Genomic DNA, 12,534 nt, shown 5'->3' with positions numbered 1-12,534 from the left:
TGGAGGGAAGAGCATGTGATTGATAGCTAGGTACAAACGTGGGAATATGCTTACCTGGGCTAGGTGCATTTCGGTCTGAATGATTCGTAAATGCCCCTTGGGATGTGTGGATTCTCAAGACCTCTTCCAATAACATGAGCGCTTTTATCATCTCTGCCATCTCTTCTCTTTTAGACGTCAGGAATCTTGGACCCGTTCTTGGAGCAGAGAATTGAGTGACTTTCTCAAGTGCACGTTGACACTCCGAATGGTTCTGCCAGTATCACAGAGGTTCAGTAGCTCTCATGAAGGTCTTTCGAGCCTGGTATGCTCTAGAGATGTCTGCATGCAGATATTCTCCACTGTAGCAGAAGAACTCTCATCAATGTGTTCGCACATCTCCTCAATCCATGCAGCCATTTTTTCTGCCAGCTTCTCTTCGTGTCTCCCATAAAGTCGACATCAACAGGACTGGGCAATTCTGAAAACACCTCGGAGCCTCAACAGTAAGCTGATGACAGGCAGTTCTTCCACTTTCTGCCCTTTCAGTTTCTGGAAACTGACCCGTGAACTCAGGTATTTGGGCAGCAGCAGTATCTCGAAATTACTCAGCTACCCGAACAAAAGACCTAAGCCAATCTCCACATAGGGCAGCAGACCCACCATCAAACTGATCCACCCACAGAATTCTGCCCAGTTTCCTTGGATCCACCAGCCGCAATAAGCCTCGTGGTTCACACCAACATTCCACCTGGAATCCAACAGGTAACTGCCATCCCCAGGGTTTGATGCATCAAGTCCGTGTTGGGGGTGATGCTGCATTAGACGAGAGTTTCCTAAGGGAAATGTGATTCTATCCAGAAGGGTCCCATGGTCCTTTTCTCTTCCCTGTTTCCTTTTGTTCAGATCTGTATACACAGTACAAACGGAGGGAAGTGTGTCCATGTTCAGTTTATGGATTCACACCTCTTTAAACTTTCTAACGGTTCACAGTACACAGAGACCCACTCAAGGAAACTCATGTTTGTGTAATATCCATTCACCCAGATTACATATCCGTCTGTTGCTTTCTGCTGAAACACCCACACTCTCAGAACATGGATCCATTTGTTTCATGGGGGCTGAAATTCCTAGAATTTTAACCAATCCCAACGTGCACTTTCCTGTCTGTCTCTTTTGCACTTAGTACAATTTCGCAGAGCTACTTATCTTTGTTAAAGGCTTATGCCATTTCTTCCCTATGAAGCGTAGAATATGTCATTCATTCATCCTGTTGGAAGACTTATAATACTATATCCCGTTCTATGACCCACACTTATTCAAAACCGTCATTTGTGTTGGGTCACGATATGCACTTCTGGATCAGTATCTATGAATAGTAATGCACGCGTCTGTTTTCTGAATACAAATATTTTGAGTACATGCTAGCCGCGATACTGGGTCGATGCGTGCTGAATGATCGTTGACATCACTTTGAGTATATTGTTTTCAATATCCATGGTTATTTGGTATATGTCAGCCAACTGTAACCTTTTGGTTTTTGTTTGTTTGTCTGATTGTTTGTATGTTTTGCAAACACATTAGGCCATGCATCTCTCCTTTTGCTTCAGACAGACAGTCATTTAAGATGATTCACTTAAGATAGTGCTTAAAATCACCTATGATTTCTTGCTACCTTCTCCCATCTTTAGGATTTTGATGTCCTCCTTGCCTTCTTCTTCTTACTGCTTTGCAACTCAGGCTCTTCTTGCATTTGCAATAATGGTTTCGATATTTCAATTTCATCTTGCTACTTTTCTACTCAGGATAGGATTCTCAATTTTTGTTTTAGGATCAGTCACAAACTGCTGAATTCTTTTCAGCTTTGCTGGTCAGTGAAATTCCCTAGTTCTGCCGTTGTAATAAACGGCGGTCATTTGGCATAGGCTACCCTAGATTGCAGCTTTTTCTCATTCAGGATATGGTCTATGTCCTGGCACTCCTCCCAGTGCTGCAAAATTTCTGCCGTGATATCAGCTGAAACCCCTCTTGAGGTTCTGTTGTGACTAAGTTGCTTTCCTCGAGGTGCATTTTACATCACTGGGATGATCATGAACTTTTTTTATTTGAATTTTACAGCTGCTTATTGGTCTATTGGTATTCCACCTCTTTTGGACGCTGTTTACTTCCTGAATTCGTATAGATGATAATTTCTTGGCTTTCAGCAAATTTCATTCTGATTTTTCTACATATTCCTTTTCAGAATTTTTTATTTTATCACTTGCTTTTCCATTTGGGAATCCTATGAGTCCTATTCTAATCCTGTTTCTCTTAACCTAGGATTCAACAGTGATGTTAGGTTTGGTTTGCACTTGCTGTTCTGTTCCTTCTTCTGGTCGAGGGATTTCTGTTCCCCTGTCCTCACAGTCATTCACGAGTCTCTCTGCATTATGTAGTCTGCTTAGGATTGACCTTAGCCCAGTTTTTATCGCATCCATTGCCTTTTCTTTTTTATTATTTTCTTCTTTAGACTTTCTCTTCCCCTTTTCTGGTATTCTGCCTTTTGTGATTCTGAGGCAATGTTGTTCATCAGTGTTTTCCTCACCTCTATTTTCAGAGCATGCTCTGGAAACGTTTTGCTGTCTAGTTGTGTGAAAGCTTATTTTTTGGGCCTTCAATCCCTTTGAAACTGAAAATGGTACATCCTGTTTATTTTACTATACTTGTTTTACTCTACATTTCAAGTAACTTCATGTATCTATTATAGACTTATAGGGCTTGGTTAAGTGCAAACTTTAGACTCTTTGGTGTATGCAAATCCATGGTATTTCTGTGAGGACAATTTTCCCTAGACCTTGAATCCCTGCCCTGTTCCTGTGTGTGTTGTCTGGTATATCTCTAAATCCTGGTGTTGCCTTTGTTGTGATGAATACACCATACTCTTTCAGTTAGTAGAACCTCATTTTTATTACACTAATCTCACAATTCTGAAAGGGCACAGTGAAATTCCTCTAGTGGAAATGAAGCTTCTATAAGTTTTCAGCTCTGAATTCTTCTGTATGTCATTTTGAAATATCTCCAAAAGAGCCAACAGAGAGTGCACTTGTACTTTCTAATGCCATGGGAGTGTCCCAATGTTACCAGTTCTTCCCAGAGCTTCTCTGTCTACAGAAACACCAGTGGAAGCATATGTATGGATGTCACACTTCAGGGCCTGCTGGGATGATCCCACAGACCGACCTATATGTCCTCGGTGCAGTACTCTGTCAGTGCCGTCCAAAATGTAGCTTCCGCATTTGGGTGATAATGCTGTAAGTAATGCTTCATCTTCTCATTCTGTGGACTTTGACCACTCTTCCTTGTTCTCTCATTCTTGAGTCATGGGTTCACGAAGGCAACCACAGAGCTGTTCCGCATCCTCTGCCTCAAACCAGATTGTATTCCCAATCCAGGTTATGAATTTAGCAGATCCTAAATCTTTTAATACTGATTTCATACCCAACGCCCCCTGGAACTCTCAGTCCAGATGCATGATTCCTCTGATTGAGCCCCACACGTTCTCTATTGGCAAAATGTCAAATTGGACCCTGGTCCTGCAGATACAGTGGATGTGGCCATAGGATATATCGATAAACTCAAACTCACCCGCCAGTGCGGTTTCTGTCTCACTGAGATCACAGTTATGTTTGCTCTCTTGAAAGTACCCACCAATACCCACAACGCACTCTAAATCCATGAGTTCTGCGTGTGCCATCATCCGTAGCCCTATCCCTCTTTTACCGCTGCCTCTGCTAGGTCAGATTTGGCAGCTCGGATGTTGGTCTCAGATTCAATTGTGGGGATATTTTGAGCTGATTTCTTTGAGTTCTGTCAGCCAGGCATCTTCTGTGCACTCTGCTAATACTCAGTGCATCACCTTCAATCCCGTGCCTGCTGCCCGCTTGAGAGTGTGCTTCCAAGGAAAACAGAGTTTCACCTTTGATGCTCCATTACCAGAGTTCAGATCCTGCACTGGTTTCCATTCTCAAATTTGCCATTTCCTGCTTCCTTTTTTTTGAGGCCTCATCCTGTCTTTGGAATTAACAGACCACTCTTAGGCAATTGTCCTATGCCAAGGCCTGGGTGAGTGTATGTTTACAAAGTTTTGTGTATGGGAGCTAGTGAGAGCAGTTTGCACTGGTTCTCTGCCTACTGGACATCGATATATCAACACTTTTCACAAATAATTCACAGGAATTGGGTATTTGTTTAGCTCCGTTTTCTTTACAGCCATGGTCGTAGGGATTGTCCGATGACTCCAGCTTTGACATTATGTTGACAAGGCAGTTGCAGTCTTTAAGAAGGTTAATAGTATTAATTTACGTGTTTTGGGATTTATATGAAAGTGAAGTTATTTTTTGAAAATTACCTCATCAACCTAGAAGCCAGACTTTTCAATTTTTGTAACATTTTGTCAGCTCTAAGGAAAAACCAGGCAGACTCAATGTAAAATAGCAGTCCAAAAGTTTGAAGGGGACATGCCAACTCTTTTCTCTTTAAGAATCCAACAACAATAGGAACCATTAAATACCTATTGGAACTATGAAATAACCCCCAACCTGTGTTTCCCTTGTGCACCTGCTGCCCTTTACTCCCAATGACACATACTAGGCAATGTTAGCATTTCAAGGGGTAACATTCCTCTCTAGGAATATACAAGAAAATCTGCACAGAATATATATATTTAGGCTTGATTCCAAAAGCACCTAGAGGCATTTAACTTTGAGAACCCTGCTGTAGCTATGCTATGCTATAGAGAACCAGGTGTTCTTCTATCAGTGCTGAGAATGCTTAATCATCTGATCATGTTGGATAAAGCAATTTAACACAACCAAGTCTGCACATCCAAGATATAGTGCACCCGGGGCTTGACGGAAGTGAAAGACGGTCCACATAACATGTGTCTTTAATGTGTTTGGCGAATTTTACAGTTCAGTTCACTATCTGACTTCTAATATTTTCCTGTACTGTCTTGAAAAACTGAGGCCTAATACATGTTCAAGTTCAGTCAAATATTCCACTCACTTAACACACTCCTTTCAGCCCAGAGAATACATAATCCCAGCATTTCCTGAATCTACGGCAAGGTCATCATTCCTTTGTGTGAGCTAAGTGTTCATTTCTTATCTATTTTAGTCGAGAGTATTTGACCTTTAAGGAGTTCACTGTTTACCGAGTGTGAAAGAGGAGGTACTCTGATTCTAGGAGGGGATTGCTCTCCTAATACTGGATTCATTGCAGCTCAGGTTCTGATCCTTTGAAATGGATGTCTGAGTGGAGTGGAGGGAAGAGCATGTGATTGATAGCTAGGCACAAACCTGGGAATCGGCTTACTTGGGCTTGGTGCATTTTGGTATGAATGATTCATAACTGCCCCTTGGGATGTGTGGATTCTCATGAACTTTTCCAATAACATGAGCGCTTTTATCATCTCTGCCATCTCTTCTCTTTTAGACATCAGTAATCATGGACCCGTTCTTGGAGCAGAGAATCGAGTAAATTTCTCAAGTACAAGTTCACACTCAGTATGTTTCTGCCAGTATCAGCGTGGTTCATTAGCTCTCATGAATTTCTTTCGACCCTGGTATACTCTAGAGATGTCTCCATGACTATATTCTTCACTGTAGCAGAACAACTCTCATCAATGTGTTCGCACATCTCCTCAATCCATGCAGCCAGCTTTTCTTCCAACTTCTCTTCTTGTCTCCCATAAAGTCGACGTCAACAAGAATGGGCAAGTCTGAACGTACCTCGGAGCCTCAGCATTAATCTGATGACAGGTAGTTCTTCCACTGTATGCCCTGTCAGATTCTGGAAACTGACCCGTGAACTCAGGTCTTTGGGCAGCAACAGCATCTCCAACTTACACAGCTTCCCGAACCAAAGACTTAAGCCAATCTCCACATAGGGCGGCAGCCCCTCCATCACACAGATCCACCAACAGAATTCTGCCCAGTTACATTGGATCCACCAGCCGCAACAAGCCTCATGGTACACACCAACATTCTACCTGGAATCCAACCGGTAAGTGAGATTCACAGTGGTTGATGCATTAAGTCAGTGTTGGGGGAGAGGCTGCATTAGACGAGAGGTTCCTTAGTGAAATGTGATTATATCAACAAGGGTCCCATGGTCTTTTCTCTTCCCTCTTTCCTTTTGTTCAGATCTGTATACACAGTAAAAACGGAGGGAAGTGTGTCCATGTTCAGTTTATCGATTAACAGCTCTATAAACTTTCTAACAGTTCACAGTACAAAGAGACCCACTCCAGGAAACTCATGCTTGTGTAATATCCATTCACCCAGAATACATATCCGTCTGTTGCTTTCTGCTGAAACACCCACACTCTCAGAACATGGATCCGTTTTTTTCATGGGGGCTGAAATTCCTAGAAATGAAACCAATCCCAACGTGCACTTTCCTGTATGTCTCTTTTGCTCTTAGTACAGTTTTGCAGAGCTACTTGTCTTTGCTATAAGCTTATGCCATTTCTTCTCTACCTAGGTTAGAATATGGCAGTCATTCATCCTGTTGGAATTCTTGAAAGTGTATATCCCTTTCTATGACCCACTGTTGTTGAAAACCGTCATTTGGTTTGGGTCAAGATATGCACTTCTGGATCAGTATCTATGAATACTAATGCACGCGTCTGTGTTCTGAATACAAGTGTTTTGAGTACATGCTAGCCGCGATACTGGTTCATTGCGTGCTGAATGATCCTTGACATCACTTTGAGTATTTTGTTTTTAATAATCATGGTTGGTTGGTATATGTCAGCCAACTGTAACATTTTGGTGTTTGTTTGTTTCTCTGATTGTTTGTTTATTTTGCAAACACATTAGGCCATGCATCTCTCCTTTTGCTTCAGACAGACAGTCATGTAAGCTGATTCACTTAAGATAGTGCTTAAAATCACCTATGATTTCCTGCTACCCTCTCCCATCTTTAGGATTTTGATGTCCTCCTTGCCTTCTTCTTCTTACTTCTTTGCAACTCAGGCTCTTCTTTCATTTGCAATAATGGTTTTGTTATTTCCATTTCATCATGCTACTTTGCTACTCGGGGAAGGATTCTCAATTTTTGTTTTAGGATCAGTCTCAAACTGCTGAATTCTTTTAAGGTTTGCCTGTCAGTGAAATTCCCTAGCTCTGCCGTTGTTATAAACGGCGGTCATTTGGCATAGGCTACCCTAGATTGCAGCTTTTTCTCATTCAGGATATGGTCTATGTCCTCGCACTTCTCCCCGTGCAGCAAAATTTCTGCCGAGATATCAGCTGAAACCCCTCTGGAGGTTCTGTTGTGACTAATTTGCTTTCCTCGAGGTGCATTTTACATCACTGGGATGATCATGAAATTTGTTTATTTGAATTCTACAGCTCCTTGTTGGTCTATAGGTATTCCACATCATTTGGACGCTGTGTACTTCCTGAATTCGTATAGATGATCCTTTCTTGGCTTTCAGCAAGTTTCATTCTGATTTTTGTACAAATTCCTTTTCAGAATTTTTATTTTTTCTCTTGCTTTTCCATTTGGGAATTCTATGAGTCCTATTCTTTCCTGCTTTGTCTTAACCCATGATTCAACAGCGATGTTTGCATTGGTTTGCACTTGCTTTTCTGTGTCTTCTTCTGATAGATTGGTTTCTGTTCCCCTGTCATCACAGTTATTCACGAGTCCCTCTGCATTTTGTAGTCTGCTTAGGACTGACTTTAGCCAAGTTATTATCTCACCCATTGAGTTTTCTGTCATTATTGGGTTCTTCTTTAGACTTTCTCTTCCCCTTTTCTGGTATTCTGCCTTTTGTTATTCAGAGGCCCTGCTGTTCATCAGTGTTTTCCTCACTTCCATTTTCAGTGCTTTCTCTGGTAGCGTTTTGCCGTCTAGTTGTTTGAAAGCTTATTTTTTGGTCCTTCAATCACTTTGGAACAGAAAATGGCACTTCCTGTTGTTTTTTTCTATACTTCTTTTTCTCTACTCTTCAAGTACTAGCAGGTATGTAGTATAGACTTATAGGGATAGGATTTATGAAAACTTTAGAGTATTTGGTGTAAGCAATTCCATGGCATTTCTGAGAGGACAATTTTCCCTAGACCTTGATGCCATGCCCTTTTCCTGTGTGTGTTGTCTGGTATATCTTCAATTGCTGGTGTTCCCTTTGTTGTGATGAACACACCATACTATTTCAGTTAGTAGAACCTCATTTTTATTATGCTAATCTCACAGTTCTGAAAGGGCACAAGGCACTTCCTCTACTGGAAATGAAGCTTCTATATGTTTTCAGGTCTGCATTCCTCTGTATGTCATTTTGGAGTGTCTCCAAAAGTGCCTACAGAGAGTGCGCTTGTACTTTCTACTGCCATGGGAATGTCCCAATGTTACCAGTTCTTCCCAGAGCTTCTCTGTCTACAGAAACACCAGTGGAAGCATATGTATGGATGTCATACTTCAGGGCCTGCTGGGATGATCCCGAAGACCGACCTATGTGTCCTCGGTGCAGTACCCTGTCAGTGTCGTCCAAAATTTAGCATCTGCATTTGGGAGATAATGCCGTAAGAAATGCTTCATCTTCTCATGCTGTGGACTTTGACCACTCTTCCTTGTTCTCTCATCCTTGAGTCATGGGTTCACGAAAGCAAACATAGAGCTGTTCCGTATCCTCTGCCTCAAACCAGATCGTTATCCAAGTCTAGGTTACGAATATAGCAGATCCTAAATCTTTTAATACTGATTTCAAACCCAACGTCCCCTGGAACCCTAAGACCAGATGCATGATATCTCTAATTGATCCCCACACGTTCTGTATTGGCAAAATATCAAATTGGTCCCTGGTCCTGCAGATGCAGTGGATGTGGCCATAGGACATATCGATAAACTCAACCTCACGCGCCAGTGCGGTTGCTGTCTCACTGAGGTCACAGTTCTATTTGCTCTCTTGAATGTACCCACCAATACCCACAACGCACTCTAGATCCCTGAGTTCTGCGTGGGCCATCATCCGTAGCCCTATCCCTTTTTTTCCGCTACCTCTGCTAGCTCAGATTTTGCAGCTCGGATCTTGGTCTCAGATTCAATTGTGGGGATATTTTGTGCTAATTTTTTGATTTCTGTCAGCCAAGCATCTGCTGTGCACTCTTCTAACACTCAGCACATCACCTTCATTCCCATGCTTGCTGCCTTCTTGAGAGTGTGCTTCCAAGATAAACAGTGTTTCACCTTTGATGCTCCATTACCAGAGGACAGATCTTGCACTGGTTTCCATTCTCTACTTTGCCTTCTCCTTCTTCCAGGTTTTCTGAGGCCTCATCCTGTCTTTGGAATAACAGACCACTCTTCGTCAAGTGTCCTGTGCCAAGGGCTGGGTGAGTGGATGTTTACAATGCTGTGTGTATGGGAGCGAGTGAGAGCAGTTTGCACTGATTCTCTGCCTACTGGGCATCGGTAAATCAACACTTTCCACATATAATTCACAGAAATTGGATGTTTGTTTTGCTCCGTTTTCTATACAGCCATGGTCCGAGGTTTTGTTCGAAGACTCCTGCTTTGAGGCTAGGGGAGGCTGGGTCACACTTTTCCCTCCTTTCCCAGCTCAGCTGGAAGCTTGAAAGATGCCCAGGTCAGCCTGTGGCCCATTTTCAGCCCTGCTCCACCCTGGCCTGTCCAAATGCCATATGGCCCTGTCATACATCTGGCTGGCAAGCGTTCCTTGGGGTAGAGCATCTATCCCCGCTTCTCCACGTTTGCCCCCTGCCTGGTGCCCCTCTATATCTGCCCTCCCGCTCTCCCGGCCTCTCAGCGCCATCTCCCCTCCTCCTCCCCATAGTGTCTCAGCGTTTTCCTTCCTTTGGTGAGATGGGGCCATTTCTCTCAAGGGTCGTTTTAAATATTCAGATTTTTAAATTTTTATTTTATGGAATTATAGTCAGTTTACAATTTTGTGTCAATTTCTGGTGTACAGCTCAATGCTTCAGTCATACAATAACATTCGTATATTCATTTTAATGTCCTTTCTCACCATGAGCTACTACAAGATTTTGACTATGGTTCCCTGTGCTGTGTGGTATAAACTTGTTGCTTTATTTTATATTTACCACTCACTGTCTGCAAATCTTGAACTCCCAGTCTATCCTTTCCCACCCTGTTCCCCTCTGATAACCATGAGTTTGTTTTCTAAGCCTGTTTAATTTTAGATTCCACATGAGTGTTGTCATATGGTGTTTTTCTTTCTTTCTGGCTTACTTCACTTAGAATGATGTTTTCCAGGGCCATCCATGTTGCTCCAAATGGCATGATATTATTTTTTATGGCTGAGTAGTATTTCATTGTATACATGACACGGCTTCTGTATCCAGTCATCTGTTGCTGGACATTTAAGCTGTCTCCATGTCTTGGCTATTGTAAATAGTGCTATGAACATTAGGGTGCTGGTATCGTTCTGTATTAATGCTTCCTTTGGATATATGCCCAGGATTGGGATTATTGTATCTTATAGTAAGTGTATTTTTAGTTTTTTGAGGACTCTCCATACCATTTTCCATAACTGCTGTACCAAACTACATTCCCACCGATAGTGTACAAGGGTTCACTGTTTTCCACACCCTCTCTAGCATTTACCATTTGAATATTCATGCTTTAATTATTTTATTGCAGCAGCAACATGTAAGAATGAAAAAGTGGCATCCTGGTGGCTGGGGGATGAGCCTGTGTGTGCGTCCCTGTGCATGTGTGTATGTTCCTGTATGTGTGTACATGTCCCTGTGTGTACATGTGTGCCCTCCATGCGCCTGCATGGGGGTGGGGAGTGGGGCTGGAGCCTGTGTGTGTGACTGACATCTCAGGCACGTGGGCCTGGAGGGGTGTGCGAGGCTGTGATGCTGGGCTGAGAGGCTGTGAACTGACCAAGGCCACACAGCCCATCTTGGGGCCCAGGGCCCCACCCTTGCTTCCAGGCCTGTCACCAATCAGCTGGGGTGTCCCTTGCCATGACACAGGGCTTGGAGTCCTGACCCTAAGGGCCCCACAACTTCCCTCAGGAGGAGGGGTCTCTGGGGCAGGAGGAGGTGGCTGGGCTTGGCATGGGGAGGGGGGAGCAGGGAATCCAAGGGGGTGAGCATGGCTCTGGAGTTTGTGGGTGACCATCAGCAGTGAGGTGAGGGGAGTAAGAAGGGCCTCCTCACCAGGACTGAGTTTGTCACCCCGGCCAAGGGAGCCACTCTTCTGCACAAGGGCCAATTTAGAAAAATGTGGAAAACCAAGTTTCAGGCTCCATGGTAGATAAGTCCCATTCCAGACCGAAATAGCAGGATGTGACCCCGTAAAAAGTGGTGAGCGCACATGAGCCATCGCCTCGCCCAGAAAGGAATTCCCCCGAGAGCCAGAGCTCACCCCACACCCACCCAGGGGACTGGGAGGACTGGAGTGATGGCCCTGCTGGGGTCCCACTACCCAGGAAGATGGGGAGAAGGGCCGCTGGTCATACAGTCGAGGCCCAAGGAGGGGAAGAGACCTGCCCAGGTCACCCAGCACAGGAGGGCAGTCAGGTGGGACCCAGGACTTCGGGCTTGTCACAGGCCCCCTTCTTAGGAAAGGGGCACAGGCCTGCCTGGGAAAGAAGCATCGGGTAAGTGAATAACCCTGCAGACAGGGCCAAGTTGGCTGGCTGGCCGAGCCTCAGTTTCCCCTCTGTGGAACAGGGGACGGGACGGCGCCTGCTCACAGGGTCTCTGTGAAGCTAGAGATGGTGCTGCTGTGGTGCTGGGGAGAGCCCTCCTGGTCCTCCTTACCTTGGAAGTGGCCGGAGGGCCCTTCCTGAGGGCCGATGGTGCCTGTCTAGCTGGGCAGGCTGCTGGTCCCTGCGGCCCTGACAGTGGCAGCTACACGGCTTAGTGAAGGATGGGCCAACTCCCCTTCCCAGGCACCCTGGCCCATCGTCCCCCACCATGCACCCTGGGCTGGCTCCCTCTTTCCTTCCTGCCTCCTCTTGTCTCTGCTTCCCCCCACCTGGTGTCCCTCTCTTGTCACCTCCTGTCCCTCTCTAGGACTTGACCCCCACCTTTCTCTCTCTCACTCACACACTGTCTCTCCCTGCGTGTGTCTTTCTCTGCCTCTCCCCCAGGCCCTCAGGCCCTGAGCTCAGGTCTAGCCCTGTCCAGGGCCACAGAGCCACAGGGCCACATCTCTCCCAGCACTCCCACACTCACAGCGATGTTCCAGCCCCAGCTCTGCTCACAGTGGAGGAGCCCGGTTACAGAGCTGCTCCTGCTGGCATTTGCTGCTGCATCGCTGATCCCCCCCACTTCCTGGGCAGCGCAGCAGTCTCACCTTGACCTGTTTGTGGCCCAGCCTGGACCCCAGAGCTGCTGCAGGGCTGGCTGCCTCCCCCACCTGGAAGGAGGGAGGGCCCCGTGGGCTCCAGGGACAGCTGGTGCAGAGTGGAGTGGACTCTTTTTATGCCCAACACCTTCTCCCTGGCAGTGGTGGCACCCCAACCACTGACCCTGCCCCTCCCACCTCAGAGTCGGGAGGCTGTGGGAGGATGAA

The 12,534-nt window shown here is 45.1% G+C and overlaps 2 long non-coding RNA genes across 2 annotated transcripts in view; both read left to right on the top strand.

Moving 5' to 3' along the window:
• The window catches only part of LOC135321558 (uncharacterized), a 941,446-nt gene that overhangs the window by 542,592 nt on the left and 386,320 nt on the right, over nt 1-12,534 (top strand). The gene's annotated exons all lie outside the window — the stretch shown is intronic.
• Nucleotides 293-9,414, top strand: LOC135321622 (uncharacterized). The gene is made up of 3 exons (XR_010381494.1): nt 293-744; nt 5,452-6,021; nt 9,285-9,414. It is a non-coding gene; the product is annotated as an uncharacterized LOC135321622 (long non-coding RNA).

The sequence above is a fragment of the Camelus dromedarius genome, chromosome 6 (assembly GCF_036321535.1).
Source record: "Camelus dromedarius isolate mCamDro1 chromosome 6, mCamDro1.pat, whole genome shotgun sequence".
In the NCBI taxonomy this organism is placed as follows: domain Eukaryota; kingdom Metazoa; phylum Chordata; class Mammalia; order Artiodactyla; family Camelidae; genus Camelus; species Camelus dromedarius.
The sequence above is the reverse complement of the archived record's forward strand: the minus strand, read 5'-3'. Positions and strand labels throughout refer to the sequence as shown.